We start from the raw sequence: 18,433 nt of genomic DNA, 5'->3' as shown, positions 1-18,433 counted from the left end.
GTTTCCATTTTTCCGTTCAATGGGTCCACAAAAAAAATGGAACACATACGGAAATGCATCCGTATGTCTTCCGTATCCGTTCCGTTTTTGCGAAACCATCTATTCAAAATTTTATGCCCAGCCCAATTTTTTCTATGTAATTATTTTATACTGTATATGCCCTACGGAAAAACAGAACGGAAACAAAAAACGGAACAACTGATCCGTAAAAAAACGGACAGCAAAACACTGAAATAGCCATACGGTAGTGTGAAAGAGGCCTAAGGCCTCATGCACGCGACCGTTGTTGTGTTCCGTTCCGCAAAATGGGGGTTCCGTTGTTCCGTGATCCGTTTGCCATGCAAATGATAGGAAAAAAAACGGACTGCGGATTGACAATCTTGTGTGCCGCCGTGTTTTTTTCACGGTCCCATTGACTTAAATGGGTCCGCGAACCGTTTTCCGTGAAAAAAAATAGGACAGGTTATATTTTTTTGACGGACTGGAACCACGAATCACGGACGCGGATGACGATACATTCTATATTTCAGGGGGTTAAACTTTTTTTTTTTTTTTTACTTTTTATTTAATAAATATTAGCCTCTTTAGGGGCTAGAACCCTTGTCCTATTCACCCTAATAGAGCTCTATTAGGGTGAATAGGACTTCACAATCTCCCTGCTGCTCTGTGCATAGTGCAGCGAGCTGACTATGGCAGCCAGGGCTTGAGTAGCGTCCTGGCTGCCATGGTAAACCGATCGTAGCCCCGCGATTACACTGCTGTGGCTCCAATCAGAAGCTGCCACCCTGGGGCCACTGCCACCAATGATTTAATCATGTGAAAGGTGGGGGGGGGAGGGGTGCAATTAATATAAATTCTTTGAAGAGGGGGAGTAGAATGAGGGGCTGTGGCCACTGCGCCACCAATGAATATAGTTATTATACCCGAATACAAACGTAGCCTGCATGTGTCGGCCATATCCCATACCTGGCCTCTATTACTGCGCGCCGTGATCCGCCGCAATTAACCCCTCAGGACCTGAGGGGTTAATTGTGGCAGATCATGGTGCGCAGTAATAGAGGCCGGGTTTGGGATATAGCTGGCATATGCAGGCTACGTTTGTATTCAGTCCCTCCCCTCCTCTCTGTTCTCATTGGTGACGCAGTGGCCACAGTTCCTCCCCTCCTCCTACTAGTCTGTTCTCACTGGTGGTCAGCAGCAGCCTCACACAGTGGGGAGGGAGGGACCCCCTCCTTCTCCACTGTGCCGGCTCAGGAGAACATGGCGAGTTCCGAGAGCGGCGCATGCCATGTTCTACTGCGATCTGGCGATATAAACAAAATCTCTATCGTTGGCCAGATATATATTGTTTATATCGCATATCGTCTATATCGCCGACCCCTAGTAGTAATATAACCATTATGCTCCCATGGCTCTAATGTCCCCCTGTAGTGCTCCCCACTTGTTGCAATAAATAATGCTCCCTCCATAGTGCCAGTATATATATATATATATATATATATATATATATATATACATACACACACACACATTAGTACCCCTCCAGAAGTGCCAGAATATACTGTATGTGTGTATATATTATATATATATAGATAGAACGACTTATATGTGTATGTTCGTTCCGCGATCAAACACACAATCATCGATTTCAACGAAACTTGGTATACACATCCCTTGCTACCTGGAAATAAATCTTGTGGGGGGTCTCAGCTATCTAGGACGTGTCGTTCCCGAGATATTCCCAAAAAATGACCTGCATTAGCCAATACAAGCCTGCAAGTCTTTCTCTTCATATGCCAACTGCCATACACACGGTCACATGTCCCTTATCAGCCAATAGGACAGGTTCTATTTTTGTCCGAAGCTCAAAGGCCCTTAGTCTCCACATACACACAGTTTTACTCCAGGTTTCCATTACAACCCAGCCATTTTTCTTCACCGCTCTAGGTCAGCTTTAGGCTAGGGCTACACGACAAGAATAAGTTGCGTGACACATAGGGCACAACTACATGACGGGTTTTTCGGCACCCGGACACGAAAATTTACGTAAAAGTTCGGGTTCGGCGTTTGGCGATTTTTATGGCGCTTTTTGAAAGGCTGCACAGCAGCCAATCAACAAGCGTCATACTACTTGCCCCAAAAGGCCATCACAGCCATGCCTACTATTGACATGGCTGTGATTGGCCAACTGCAGCATGTGACCCAGCCTCTATTTAAGCTGGAGTCACGTAGCGCAGCCCGTCACTCTGCTCGGATTAGTGTAGGGAGAGGCTGCAGCTGCTGTGAGGGAGAGATCAGGGAGAAATCTTATGAAGAACTGCTTCTTTACTCAGCGATCTACAGCAAATGTGTTTTGTGGGTGCAGTGCACATTTTTTTTAAGCCTGCCCTGAGCCAACTACTGCTGAAAACGAACTTTTTTTACTTCAGTTTGTCAATATCAATACATAATCGGCAGCCATTTTATGCAACGATAGTGCACCAGCACAGGATATCTGCATGTCTGCAAGTCCAGAAATACAGCTTTTTGCTTACTGGGGTTAAAAAAAAAAAACTTTTTTTCATATAGTGCACATCTAGGATTAGATGTGCATAAGTGAGTGTCACATTTAGGCCAGAAATACAGCTTTTTGCTTACTGGGGTGAAAAATAAAACATCTGTTTCATATAGTGCACATCTGGGATTAGACGTGCATAAGTGAGTGTCACATTTAGGCCACAAATACGGCTTTTTGCTTACTGGGGTTAAAAAACCCTCTGATATACTGCACATCTGGGATTAGACGTGCATAAGTTACTGTGAAATTTAGGCCACAAATACCGCTATCATATAGAGTTAAAAAAAATAAAAAAAAATTGCGCAATACCCTACATCAGGGTTTTTATTGGCGGGGAATTATTTTTAACAGACTTAACCACTTTTTACTTTTCTTGGCGAACGCTAACTATGAGGCAAACATCTAATAAGGTACGTGGTCATGGTCGTGGTGTTGGTGAAGCCTCTGGTGCAGGGAGAGGACGTGGCCGTTCTGCCACAGCTACACGTTCTACTGAACCTACTACCTCAGGTCCCAGTAGCCGCCAGAATCTACAGCGATATTTGGTTGGGCCTAATGCCATTCTAAGGATGGTAAGGCATGAGCAAGTACAGGCGCTAGTCGATTGGGTGGCCGACAGTGCATCCAGCACGTTCACATTATCTCCCACCCAGTCTTATGCAGAAAGCGCATAGGTGGCGCCTGAAACCCATGCCCATCAGTCTGTCACATCACCCCCGTGCATATCGGGGAACCTGTCTGAGCCTCAAGTCATGCAGCAGTCTCTTATGCTGTTTGAAGACTCTGCTGGCAGGGTTTCCCAAGGGCATCCACCTAGCCCTTCCCCAGGGGTGGAAGACATAGAATGCACTGACGCACAAACACTTATGTTTCCTGATGAGGACATGGGAATAACACCTCAGCACGTCTCTGATGATGACGAAACACAGGTGCCAACTGCTGCGTCTTTTTTGCAGTGTGCAGACCGAAAAGGAGATCAGGGAGGAAGACGATGCAGGGGACGAAGAGGTCCTAGACCCCACATGGAATGAAGGTCGTGCCACTGACTTTCAGAGTTCGGAGGAAGAGGCAGTGGTGAGACCGAGCCAACAGCGTAGCAAAAGAGGGAGCAGTGGGCAAAAGCAGAGCAGCCGTTGCCAAAACAGTTCGCCTGCTACTGGCAACTGTCACCAGGGACCGAGCACACCAAAGGCAGCTTCAAGGAGTTCCCTGGCATGGCACTTCTTCACACAATGTGCTGACGACAAGACCCGAGTGGTTTGCACGCTGTGCCATCAGAGCCTGAAGCGAGGCATTAACGTTCTGAACCTTAGCACAACCTGCATGACCAGGCACCTGCATGCAAAGCATGAACTGCAGTGGAGTAAACACCTTAAAAACAAGGAAGTCACTCAGGCTCCCCCTGCTACCTCTTCTTCTGCTGCTGCCGCCTCGGCCTCTTCCTCCGCCCCTGGAGGAACGTTGGCACCTGCCGCCCAGCAAACAGAGGATGTGCCACCAACAACAACACCGCCTCCACCATGTCAAACGGAAGCGTTCAGCTCTCCATCTCACAAACCTTTGAGAGAAAGCGTAAATTCCCACCTAGCCACCCTCGATCCCTGGCCCTGAATGCCAGCATTTCTAAACTGCTGGCCTTTGAAATGCTGTCATTCAGGCTGGTGGAGACGGACAGCTTCAAACAGCACATGTCGCTTGCTGTCCCACAGTACGTCGTTCCCAGCCGCCACTACTTCTCCAGGAGAGCCGTGCCCTCCCTGCACAACCAAGTATCGGATAAAATCAACTGTGCACTGCGCAACGCCATCTGTGGCAAGGTCCACCTAACCACAGATACGTGGACAAGTAAGCACAGCCAGGGACGCTATATCTCCCTAACTGCACATTGGGTAAATGTAGTGGCGGCTGGGCCCCAGGCGGAGAGCTGTTTGGCGCACATCCTTCCGCCGCCAAGGATCACAGGGCATCATTCTTTGCCTCCTCTTGCTACTCAGTTTCCTCCTCCTCCTCATCCGGTCAGCGACAGACCTTCACCACCAACTTCAGCACAGCCAGGGGTAAACGTCAGCAGGCCGTTCTGAAACTGATGTGTTTGGGGGACAGGCCCCACACCGCGCAGGAGTTGTGGCGGGGTATAGAACAACAGACTGACGAGTGGTTGCTGCCGGTGAGCCTCAAGTCCGGCCTGGTGGTGTGCGATAATGGGCGAAATCTCGTTGCAGCTCTGGGACTAGCCGGTTTGACGCACATCCCTTGCCTGGCGCATGTGCTGAATTTGGTGGTGCAGAAATTCATTCACATCTACCCCGACATGTCAGAGCTGCATAAAGTGCGGGCCGTCTGTGCGCGCTTCTGGCGTTCTCATCCTGCCGCCGCTCAGCTGTCTGCTCTACAGCGTAACTTCGGCCTTCCCGCTCACCGCCTCATATGCGAGGTGCCCACCAGGTGGAACTCCACCTTGCACATGCTGGAGAGACTGTGCGAGCAGCAGCAGGCCATAGTGGAGTTTCAGCTGCAGCACGCACGGGTGAGTCTCACTGCGGAACAGCACCACTTCCCCACCAATGACTGGGCCTCCATGCGAGACCTGTGTGCCCTGTTGCGCTGTTTCGAGTACTCCACCAACATGGCCACTGGCGATGACGCAGTTATCAGCGTTACAATACCACTTCTATGTCTCCTTGAGAAAACACTTAGGGCGATGATGGATGGATGTGGCCCAGGACGAGGAGGAGGAAGAGGGGTCATCTCTAACACTTTCAGGCCAGTCTTTTAGAAGTGGCTCAGAGGGAGGTTTTTTGCAACAGCAGAGGCCAGGTACAAATTTGGCCAGCCAGGGCCCACTACTGGAGGAGGATGAGGAGGATGATGGGGATGAAGCATGTTCACAGCGGGGTGGCATTCAACGCAGCTCAGGCCGATCACTGGTGCGTGGCTGGGGGGATACGGAGGACGCAGACGATACGCCTCCCACAGAGGACAGCTTGTCCTTACCTCTGGGCAGCCTGGCACACACGAGTGACTACATGCTGCGCAACGACAGCAGAGTTGCCCACATTTTAACGTGTGCTGACTACTGGGTGGCCACCCTGCTGGATCCCCGTTACAAAGACAATGTGCCGTCCTTAATTCCCTCACTGGAGCGTGATCGGAAGATGCGCGTCTTCAGGCGCACGCTGGTAGACGCGCTCCTGAGAGCATTCCCGACTAATGCCGGGGGACAAGTGGAATCACAAGGCGAAGGCAGGGGAGGAGGAAGAGGTCGCCAACGCAGCTGTGTCAGCGCCAGCACCTCAGAAGGCAGGGTTAGCATGGCCGACATGTGGAAAAGCTTTGTCACCTCGCTGCAACAACCGGCCCCAACTGCGGATATGGAGTGTGTTAGTAGGAGGCAGCATTTGAACAACATGGTGGAACAGTACCTGTGCACACGACTACACGTACTAACTGATGGTTCTGCCCCATTCAACTTCTGGGTCTCCAAATTGTCCACATGGCCAGAGTTTGCCCTTTATGCCTTGGAGGTGCTGGCCTGCCCTGCAGCCAGTGTACTCTCTGAACGTGTATTTAGCACGACAGGAGGCGTCATTACAGACAGACGCAGCCGCCTGTCCACAGCCAACGTGGACAAGCTCACGTTCATTAAAATGAACCAGACATGGATCCCACATGACTTGTCTGTACCTTGTGCAGAATAGACAGTTCTAACAGCCTAAACCATCCATCCTTGTACTCAAGCGCACTTATTCCTCTTTTTTTTTTTTTTTTTTTTTATATGTCCCAATATTTTGGGGGATACCCCTATGTAAAAATGCAAAATAACACATCTGTGTTGGCTACCTATTCCTCCTTCGCCGCCGCTTCCACCTAGACCGCCACGTGAGCCTACACGGCCACATCCACCCATTCCCCGCCTCCTCAACCTCTTCCTCCTACATCTTTCCTAATTTTTATTTTTTTAAGGTCTTTTATGTTTTTTTTATTTATTTCCCTATCCACATTTGTTTGCAGTGCATTTTCCATGCTCTTAAGCACATTTTGTTGCCTTTTGAAGCCCTCTAGCTCATTTTCAGGGCTATTTTAGAGCCATTTTAGTGGCCAAAAGTTCGGGTCCCCATTGACTTGAATGAGGTTCTGGGTCAAGTTCGGGTCCCGAACCCGAACTTTTTTTTCAAGTTCGGCCAAACCCGAACATCCAGGTGTCCGCTCAACTCTAACGACGACATGCGTCACACAACATTTTGTATCAACAATCTTTATAATGATAGCCTATGGTGTTGCACTGCGACATGTGACAGTCGCAGAAAAATCCATCTTGGATGGATTTTTGCAACAGTCATGTCACATGTCGCAGTGCAACACCATAGGCTATCATTATAAAGATTGTTGATACAAAATGTTGTGTGACACATGTTGTCGTGTAGCCCTAGCATTAAAGGGGCAGGGCGCTGTAGAGGTCACTGTTAAGGGGTCAGAGGCCACTATTAAAGGGCCAACTGCTGCGGAGGTCACTGTTAAAACCCTTTCACACGAGCGAGTTTTCAGCACGGGTGCGATGCGTGACGTGAACGCATAGCACCCGCACTGAATCCTGACCCATTAATTTCAATGGGTCTGTGTACATGACCGTTTTTTTTTCCACGCATCAGTTCTGTGTTGCGTGAAAAAAGCAGCATGCTCTATATTCTGTGTTTTTTTTACACAGCCCTGGCCCCATAGAAGTGAATGGGACCTCAGTTCGCTGAAGGTAGCTAAGAGATGTTGTTTGTAAACCTTCCGTTTTTTATCACGCGCGTGAAAAACGCACCAAAAACGCATTGCACCCGCCCAGAAAAAACTGAACGCAATCGCAGACAAAGCTGACTGAACTGGCTTGCAAAATGGTGCGAGTTTCCCTGAACGCACCCGACCTAATCTGTCACGCTCGTGTGAAAGAGGCCTTAAGGCAGCGGGAGTACTGTGAGGTCACTGTTACGGGAGCGGGCCCCTGAGGATTTCACTGTAAAGGGAGTGGGGTGCTGTGAAACTCGTTGTTAAAGGGGCGGGCTGCTATAAAGGTCAAAGTTAAGGGGATGGGCTGCTGTGGAGGTCCCATTTTAAAGTGGTGGGGGACTGTGGAGTTCACTGTTAAAGGGGCGGGGTGCTGTGGAGGTCACTGTTAAATGAAACAGATGAAATATACCTGAGCGAAGCCGGGTCCTTCTACTAGTATATAATATATAAAATGTACCCCGTAGTGGCAGTATGTGATGCTCCTCCATTCCCCCCCAGTAGTGCCAGGTATATATAATCCAAAATTCTTCAAGGGTCTCTAGGACCATCTGTGGCCCTTATTCCTCTCTGACTGGTTAGTAAAACTTATACTTTATTAAATTTTAATTAAAATGTCCTGTAATATCAGGAGAACACACACAATTAAAATTCCTCAGGATCTGGAGTGGGGTTATACTTTCAAGTACATTCGCTTCCACTACTGTACAGTCTGTTCTGGAGGTGCCTGATGCTTCTCAGGTATCCCTCCTACCTCTGCTTCTCTGTCTAGCTTCACTTGCACTGTGTCTCAGCTGTACATTTAGCTGTGTGCGTCTCTAGTCTATTCCCTTTCTCCCAGATCTTGAACTAAAAACTGGCTACTGCTTCCCTACATGTTTCGCCGTTACACGGCGTCTTCAGGAGAATTGCAGTTGTCTGGACTTGGGGGCGGGTCCCGGCCCTTTAAACCCTCTGTTTGTATGGGCGGAAGTAAGTGGGCAAATCGGCACTCGTTTCTCTCCTGTATGTCTATCATTCAGCCAATCAGAGGGGCCTTCTGATGGTGCTGTCCGTCCCTCACTGATGACGCTCTGTCTCTTACCTCTGACGTATCCCGTTTCTTCCCTCGGACCGGCTCTCAGCATCCGGCTCCCTGCAGTGACCGCATCACATCGCGCTTTCATAGTGCGCATGCGCCCGGACTTAGAAGCAATTCCAGATAATCTCCTCCTGTATTACCACTTGGGATCTATCTTCTATTTCCACTGTACCTGCGTCCATACTTAGAAGAATGTCCGCTACTTGCCAACTCTCTGGTTATGGTTTTTTTGTTTGTATGTGTTAATGGGCCTCATTATTTCCATTCTATAGATTATACTTGTCATCTATCTTATATATTACGTTGTGTGAGAATTATGTTTATATCACCTATTACCTTAATATACTATCCTGTTCTACAGTTCCATATGATTGCATTTTTAAATTTTCTTTCCTTATTATATCCCTTGTGTCCATTCTAGTGAGTTATTTTTTATTTTATATTACTTAACTAATAATTCGTTCATTATCTATTTGATTTCTTTTTTATATATTTTGGTGTACGTGTTTTTTTGTATACATTTATTATTATTTTTTTATTTAGTTTTATATTCCATTTTTTGTTAATTATTTTTCTTTTCCATTATTGTGCCCTGTAATTCTCCACTTTGTGTGTTTATTTGTATTTATGCTTGTGACCCTTTTTATTGGTGAATTCTCTCCTATAGTTCCCCATTTTTTAATCTATATTCTTTATTATTCTATATTATTTTATAGACCAATTCCATTTTTGTTCTTGTTTTGTTTTATTTTTTATTTTTTTTTTTATTTTTTATTTTTTTTATTTTAGTATTTTTATTTATTTATTTCTTTTAGTATTTTTTTTTTTGTATTTTTAAATTGTTTATTATTATTTTATTATTTCTTTTTGTTTTTTTATTTTGTTTTTTCTTCTTTATATTCTAACTATGGACGCTTCTTTCCTCATTTTTTATCTCCGGGGTCCTGTGTCTCAGTCATCCATGATTGTCCGATATTTGTTTTATTTTATTGCTCCTAACCTCCTCCCTTCTTTCTTTATCTTGCAGATGTTCTCTGGTCTACATGCCTTGCCTTATCCGCCCATCCTTTTCTGGTAAGTTTTCATAAGCCATTTTCCGCTTGTTATCCGTTTTGTCTTTTTATACAAATTACAAATCTTGTTGTTTTTACTCTTATTATTAGATTCTCATTTTTGGGTTCCCCCCCCCTTTCCATTTCTTTTTTTTCCCGGGTGTTCTCTAGATTATTTCCTTACTTTAGTAGTTTCTATCCTTGTATCATTATTTATTTTTCATACTATAACCTCCAATTTACAAAAAAGGAGCGAACGTGAATCCTTCATTTAAGCCGTTAGGTGACAGAGAATGTAGGCGGTATATTTACCTCGTTTCTTCTTTTTGTAATTTTTTGTCAATGCCACCTTGTCTCAGGCTGGGCCTTATTTTCTGTATTCCTGTGACGAAACCAACCTCGCCACTGGGTTTTGGAGGGGGCTGCGTGCCCGCCTCTTGCCCCAGGATTATGGGCCCTCTCATCAGCCAGGCCTCATTTGTTCACAAAGGACTTGGACTAACTTGAACTCTCACCCCCACGAATTAGACCAGGGGTCAAGTTAGTCCATTATGTGTGGTAATGGTATTTTGTGGATTGCGTCTCAGACAATGTTAATTGTGTTAGTTAATTGCGTCTCAGACAAATGCTCATTGTATTGTGTTTATTGCGTTACAGATAGAGGGAAGGGGATTTTGTGTACAATTGCTGGGAAGGTTGAATACTGTAGGTACATGTGATTGGCTGTTTTTACAAAACCCTGTGGGTGGTAACATTGTTGGGAGATGTGTATAAAATGCTTGTGTGTTAAAATAAAGGGAGTTCCTGTTTTATACCTTCATGAAGTCTTGGCTCATGTTTGGGGGATGGAATAACTACACTCTTGGGGATTGCTATATCACAATACTCCCCCTGAGTATAAGCTCTTGTAAGAGCTTGCTCCTGGTTCCTGTCTCTGGATTTAGGAGAGGTTCACCCACTGGAAGCTGAAGCCCAGTCTTGGGTCCAGCGTGGGTGGAGGACGGTGATACCCCAACCAAGCTGCGGCGGTTCGTGGGGTCTGCAGTGCTGACGGTGTCGAGTGGAGTGCTTGGAGTCCTCTGGAAGCACAAGGAGCATCTATCGACGGAGGTACCCGGTCGGAGTGCTAGGCGTTCCGTTACAATTCCCCAGACCTTTAAACCTGTGGTTTGACCATTATGGAATCTCAGCATACAATGGAATGCAACAAGCTGTATATAGGGAAAACCATCCAGGAACTGAGGAGGAGGCTATCAAAACATTTTAGCGTTCTGAACACTAATGAGGAGACTCCATTGTCAAGGCACTTGCTGAGATTCCATAATGGTCAAACCACAGGTTTAAAGGTCTGGGTAATACAGAAAATAAGGCCCAGCCCGAGACAAGGTGGCATTGACAAAAAATTACAAAAAGAAGAAACGAGGTAAATATACCGCCTACATTCTCTGTCACCTAACGGCTTAAATGAAGGATTCACGTTCGCTCCTTTTTTGTAAATTGGAGGTTATAGTATGAAAAATAAATAATGATACAAGGATAGAAACTACTAAAAAGTAAGGAAATAATCTAGAGAACACCCGGGAAAAAAAAGAAATGGAAAGGGGGGGGGAACCCAAAAATGAGAATCTAATAATAAGAGTAAAAACAACAAGATTTGTAATTTGTATAAAAAGACAAAAACGGATAACAAGCGGAAAATGGCTTATGAAAACTTACCAGAAAAGGATGGGCGGATAAGGCAAGGCATGTAGACCAGAGAACATCTGCAAGATAAAGAAAGAAGGGAGGAGGTTAGGAGCAATAAAATAAAACAAATATCGAACAATCATGGATGACTGAGACACAGGACCCCGGAGATAAAAAATGAGGAAAGAAGCGTCCATAGTTAGAATATAAAGAAGAAAAAACAAAATAAAAAAACAAAAAGAAATAATAAAATAATAATAAACAATATAAAAATACAAAAAATATAAAATAAAAATACTAAAAGAAATAAATAAATAAAAATACTAAAATAAAAAAATAAAAAATAAAACAGAACAAGAACAAAAATGGAATTGGTCTATAAAATAATATAGAATAATAAAGAATATAGATTAAAAAATGGGGAACTATAGGAGAGAATTCACCAATAAAAAGGGTCACAAGCATAAATACAAATAAACACACAAAGTGGAGAATTACAGGGCACAATAATGGAAAAGAAAAATAATTAACAAAAAATGGAATATAAAACTAAATAAAAAATAAATAAATAATAAATGTATACAAAAAAACACGTACACCAAAATATATAAAAAAGAAATCAAATAGATAATGAACGAATTATTAGTTAAGTAATATAAAATAAAAAATAACTCACTAGAATGGACACAAGGGATATAATAAGGAAAGAAAATTAAAAAATGCAATCATATGGAACTGTAGAACAGGATAGTATATTAAGGTAATAGGTGATATAAACATAATTCTCCCACAAAGTAATATATAAGATAGATGACAAGTATAATCTATAGAATGGAAATAATGAGGCCCATTAACACATACAAACAAAAAAACCATAACCAGAGAGTTGGCAAGTAGCGGACATTCTTCTAAGTATGGACGCAGGTACAGTGGAAATAGAAGATAGATCCCAAGTGGTAATACAGGAGGAGATGATCTGGAATTGCTTCTAAGTCCGGGCGCATGCGCATTATGAAAGCGCGATGTGATGCGGTCACTGCAGGGAGCCGGATGCTGAGAGCCGGTCCGAGGGAAGAAACGGGATACGTCAGAGGTAAGAGACAGAGCGTCATCAGTGAGGGACGGACAGCACCATCGGAAGGCCCCTCTGATTGGCCGAATGATAGACATACAGGAGAGAAACGAGTGCCGATTTGCCCACTTACTTCCGCCCATACAAACAGAGGGTTTAAAGGGCCGGGACCCGCCCCCAAGTCCAGACAACTGCAATTCTCCTGAAGACGCCGTGTAACGGCGAAACATGTAGGGAAGCAGTAGCCAGTTTTTAGTTCAAGATCTGGGAGAAAGGGAATAGACTAGAGACGCACACAGCTAAATGTACAGCTGAGACACAGTGCAAGTGAAGCTAGACAGAGAAGCAGAGGTAGGAGGGATACCTGAGAAGCATCAGGCACCTCCAGAACAGGCTGTACAGTAGTGGAAGCGAATGTACCTGAAAGTATAACCCCACTCCAGATCCTGAGGAATTTTAATTGTGTGTGTTCTCCTGATATTACAGGACATTTTAATTAAAATTTAATAAAGTATAAGTTTTACTAACCAGTCAGAGAGGAATAAGGGCCACAGATGGTCCTAGAGACCCTTGAAGAATTTTGGATTTAAATAATAATGTGGTCACCTCCTGAGAGACCTATATGTATGTTGGTCGTAAGGTATATATAATGACCTCCTTTCCCTGGTGCCACCAGCAGTGCAGACATTTATTATAAAAAACAAAACCGCCCCCCTCTCGTCCCCCTGTCACTGTGACTTGTGTTGCTGCGTCCCGATGCATGCGGTTCCCACGACATCACCACTCCTGCTCTGAGTCTCACGTGATCATGTCATCATGCGAGACCCAGCGCAGGAGATTGCAGTGATGTCATTGCGGCTTCCTGCGCTGTTCTAATGCTTCACAGGCATGAGGCCTAGCGGCCTGAGACTTGTGAAGTTGGACGGCCATGTGTGCACCCCCCCCCCCCTTTATGGGTGGCGAAGTGGCGCCCTGGGCAGATAACTACCCTCCCCTATCCATCGTCCCGACCCTAATTCAGAGCACATTACCGCAGGAGGTATATAACTCCCAGCATGTCTAGGCCATTATGATTTAATACCAGAGCACATTACAGGGGGACGTATAATACATCCTCTTATACGTCCCCCTGTAATGTGCTACAACTCCCAGCATGTCTAAGAAGTTAAGTAATATCAGAGTACATTATAAGAGAAGGTATAAGAGGAGAGGACTACAACTCCCAGAATATCCAGGGTGTTGGACATGCTGAGAGTTGTAGTCCTCTCCTCTTATACCTCCTCTTGTAATGTACTCTGATATTACATAACAAGCAGGACATGCTGGGAGCTGTAGTCCTCTCCTCATACCCCCTTTTGTAAGTACTCTGATGTTACCTAACAGGAGGTATAAGTGGAGAAGACTACAACTTCCAGCATTTCCCTTGCACTTACATTGAATCCCTACTTCTTCCCATGCATCATTGGTCTTCTTCATTACTTTACTGCACTGCTGAGCTCCGCCTCCTGTTCTGGTCACATGATGGTGACGTCATCACAACTTCTTCATCCCCTCTTCTCTGCTGAGCTCCGCCTCCTGTTTTGGTCACATGATTGTGAAGTCATCGCAAATCCTTCATCCCCCTCTTCTCTGCTAAGCTCCGCCTCTTATTCTGGTCACATGATTGTGAAGTCATTGCAGGTCCTTCATACCCTCTTCTCTGCTAAGCTCTGCCTCTTATTCTGGTCACATGATTGTGAAGTCATTGCAGGTCCTTCATACCCTCTTCTCTGCTGAGCTCCGCCTCTTATTCTGGTCACATGATTGTGAAGTCATTGCAGGTCCTTCATACCCTCTTCTCTGCTGAGCTCTGCCTTCTGCACGTGACTTCATCGCAGGTCCTGAAGCTCCAGTAGAAGGCGCTGTCAGTTCCCAGAGAAGCACTGTCTTAATAATTTCTCTTATATGTGAGGGAGGGGGCCTTACACTGCATTGTAAAGTGCATCTTTTCAGCCATCCACCCGCTCACTTCCATGGAAGTTCAGCTGAATAGCAGCACTGAAGCAGAGGGCCCCTTAGATGATGGGGTCTCTGGGCAATTGCCCAGTTTGGTCCCCCCAAAGCTGGCACCGCTTGTTCTCCATACTTCAGCACGATGAAAGGGGACTTTCCCCTGCTATCTGGTCACCAGGTTTTTCAGTGACCTGACTGTAGCTGGGGAGAGATCCACAGTTATTGCTGAAGACTTATGAAGGACCCCAGGGCTGTCTGCACTGTTAGGGCTGTTTCACATGGGTGTGTGAGCGCGATTCCCCGCTCTGGACGCTGCTCGTCTTGCAGGAGCGCATAGCAATACACCCATTTATAATGCTGTGTGTCTCTGCTTCACTTTACTGCTACAGGATCATCCTGACATAAAGCTTTCACTATGATCCTGTGGCAATAAGGTCCTGCAGAGGCACACAGCATTATAAATCAGTATAACACCCTGCGCTCCTGTGTCCAGAACAGAGGATCATGCTCCCACATGGAGCAGGATTCCCGCACAGGACACGCTTGTCTGAAACAGTCCTTAGGCTACGTTCACATCTAAATCCAGTAAGGCCCCTTTCACACGGGCGAGTATTCCGCGCGGATTCGATCCGTGAGTTGAACGCATTGCACCCGCACTGAATCCCGATCCATTCATTTCTATGGGGCTGTTCACATAAGCGGTGATTTTCACGCATCACTTGTGCATTGCGTGAAAATCGCAGCATGCTCTATATTGTGCGTTTTTCACGCAACGCAGGCCCCATAGAAGTGAATGGGGTTGCGCGAAAATCGCAAGCATCCGCAAGCAAGTGCGGATGCGGTGCGATTTTCACGCACGGTTGCTAGGAGACAATCGGGATGGAGACCCGATCATTATTATTTCCCCTTATAACATGGTTATAAGGGAAAATAATAGCATTCTGAATACAGAATGCATAGTACAATAGGGCTGGAGGGGTTAAAATAAATAAATAATTTAACTCACCTTAGTCCACGTGATCGCGCAGCCGGCATCTCCTTCTGTCTTCATCTTAGCTCTGTGCAGCAACAGGACCTGTGGTGACGTCACTCCGGTCATCACATGGTCCGTCACATGATCTTTTACCATGATGATGGATCATGTGATGACCGGAGTGACGTCACCACAGGTCCTGTTGCTGCACACAGCTAAGATGAAGACAGAAGGAGATGCCGGCTGCGCGATCAAGTGGATTAAGGTGAGTTAAATTATTTTTATTTATTTTTTTTAACCCCTCCAGCGCTAGTTTGCTATGCATTCTGTATTCAGAATGCTATTATTTTCCCTTATAACCATTTAATAAGGGAAAATAATACAATCTACAGAACACCGATCCCAAGCCCGAACTTCTGTGAAGAAGTTTGGGTACCAAACATGCGCGATTTTTCTCACGCGAGTGCAAAACGCATTACAATGTTTTGCACTCGCGTGGAAAAATCGCGCATGTTCCTGCAACGCACCCGCATATTTTCCCGCAACACCCGTGTGAAAGAGGCCTAAGGCTACTTTCACACTTGCGGCAGAGTGATGGAACTGCCTGCCGGCAAAACGTATGCCAACTGATGGCATTTGTAAGACTGATCAGGATCCTGATTAGTCTGAAAAATGCCTGATCAGTCAGAAAATGCATTGAAATGCCGGATCAGTCTTTCCGGTGTCATCCGGCAAAACGGATCCGGCATTTATTTTCTTCACCTTTTTTTCGGTCTGCGCATGCGCAGACCAGAAGGACGGGTCCAGCATTCCGGTATTTTGAATACAATCCTATGGAAAAAAAATGCCGGCATTCATGCAAGTCTTCCGTTTTTTTGGCCGGAGATAAAACCGTAGCATGCTGCGGTTTTATCTTTTGCCTGATAAGTCAAAAAGACTGAACTGAAGACATCCTGATGCATCCTGAACAGAATGCTCTCCATTCAGAATCCATGGGGAAAAAACTGATCAGTTCTTTTCTGGTATTGAGCCCCTAGGACGGAACTCAGCGCCGGAAAAGAAAAACGCAAGTGTGAAAGTACCCTAAGTGCTGTAGTCCATTCCAGCAGAGGAGCAGATTACTGGAGTTACTGGATCCAGCATAATTTGCAGAATCCCCATCCACTAGAAAGGGTTCCAACAGGGATCCAGTGGGTTTCCAGAATGAACAATATAAGTAGTCCTGCAACAACAAAAAAAACAAGCCCTCATACAGCTAACATGTCAAACACACAGTAAAGAGAATGATGATAATATTACAAGCAGGGACACATGTAGAAAAACCCAGGTAAAGTAATAATGTGGTGACGTCATCACACTCAACTCAGGTCCCGTGGCAGGTCCTTTTCAATCGATATAGAGAAGCGACTGCCTCCGCAAGTGGATGAGGCGAGTAATTTTTTTTACCATTAAAAGGCCATGTGGTTCAAGTGTAACCGGTTTTAACGGCCATTAGATGGGTGCACTCCTGTCTAAGCGGCTATTAAAAATGGTTCCATTGATTTCAATGGGGTCGGTCTGGCAGTAAAAAAAAAAACTGACAAAAATAGGACCTGTCCTATTTTTTGACGGCCGCTATTCACCAGCTATTAAAAAATGGGCATGGGAATAGCGCCATTACCATTAATTGGTGCTAAAAATGCCGGTGTGATGGCCATTACCTAAACCGCTGTCATAAGGCCATTTTGTAGCTCGGAATGGGAGAAGCTGAGCCCGAGCATGAAAGGGGTTATCCAAGACTATTAAATTCCCCCCATATGCCGAGCCCCTCACAATGAATATATACTTACCTCGCTCCCCGCGCCACTCCTGGTCCCCGCTCGCCGATCAAGACATCCGGGGGAGGGGGGGGGGGAGAGGCAGCTAATGGCAGACGAGGATGAGCCTATCTAGTGCCACCCACGATTCTAGAGAGGCTCGACACCGCCTGCCATTGGCTGCTCCCCCCCAACACCTTATGTTTTCATCCGCGGACGAGGAGAAGCAGCAGCGGTACGCGGCCCAGGAGTGGCGCGGGGAGCGAGGAAAGTATAGTCATTGTGAGGGGCTTGGGCATATGGGGGAATTTAATAGTCTCCTGGATAAACCCTTTAAGCAGGCAATAGTGGCGATATCCTGACAGTGATCTTCATGAATAGGGAAAAACGTCACATTTATTTATACATAATTAAAATGATGTCATGGCGCACACATCACGATAAAGATTAGTTCTGGCAATGTACGAATAAGGCCTCCTGCACACAAACTTTTTTTCCGTTTACATTCTGTTTTTTGCGTTGTGTATACGGAACCATTCATTTCAATGGATCCGCAAAAAAAAACAAAAAATGTATGCCTTCCGTTTCCGTTCAAAGATAGAACATGTCCTATTATTGTCCAAATAACAGACAAGGATAGGACTGTTCTATTAGGGGCCAGCTGTTCCGTTCGGCAAAAAACGGAATGCACACGGGCGTCATCCGTATTTTTTGTCGAAACCCGTTTTTTGCGGATACTGAAAAAGCCATACGGTCGTGCGCATGAGGCCTACAAGTGAAGTTTACCTTATTCACCGATGCTGGCACATCCCTTTTTACAATATGACATCTACACACACACACACACACACAATACCAATGAAAGGTCGGCTACAATAAGCCTAAAATTATGTGAATACACAGAATAAGGGCTCATTCACACGAACGTGTGCTGCCCGTTGCCGTATGGCGGATCTGCAATACACGGGCACTGTTCAGTGTGCATTCCGCATCACGGATGCTGACCTATTAACTTCAATACGGAGTGCTTTCTGGGGTTCCGTTCCGTGCCTCCGCACAGCAAATAGATAGAGCAAGTTCTATCTTTTTTGCAGAACGGACGGATCCCCATACGGCTGCCCCACGGACAGTGCCCGTGCATTGCGGGCTGCAATTTGCGGTCCACAGCACGAGCCCTAAAATAGCAGAACCATTTTGAAACAATGACAGGAATGACCTCCACTAGGTAGCGGGTTTCAGCTATGCATGGGGCGGAACGTATGAATACACATATACATTCACTAGAAAGTCTTAGGCCCATTTCACATCCAACAGGAGCCTCCATTGCAGGTTCTGTATAGACACACACACATCTAAACACTATACATACAGTATTACACAGACATCTAAACACTATACATACAGTATTACACAGACATCTAAACACTATACATACAGTATTACACAGACATCTA

Source organism: Bufo bufo, chromosome 3, assembly GCF_905171765.1.
Source record: "Bufo bufo chromosome 3, aBufBuf1.1, whole genome shotgun sequence".
NCBI lineage: Eukaryota > Metazoa > Chordata > Amphibia > Anura > Bufonidae > Bufo > Bufo bufo.
The sequence above is the reverse complement of the archived record's forward strand: the minus strand, read 5'-3'. Positions refer to the sequence as shown.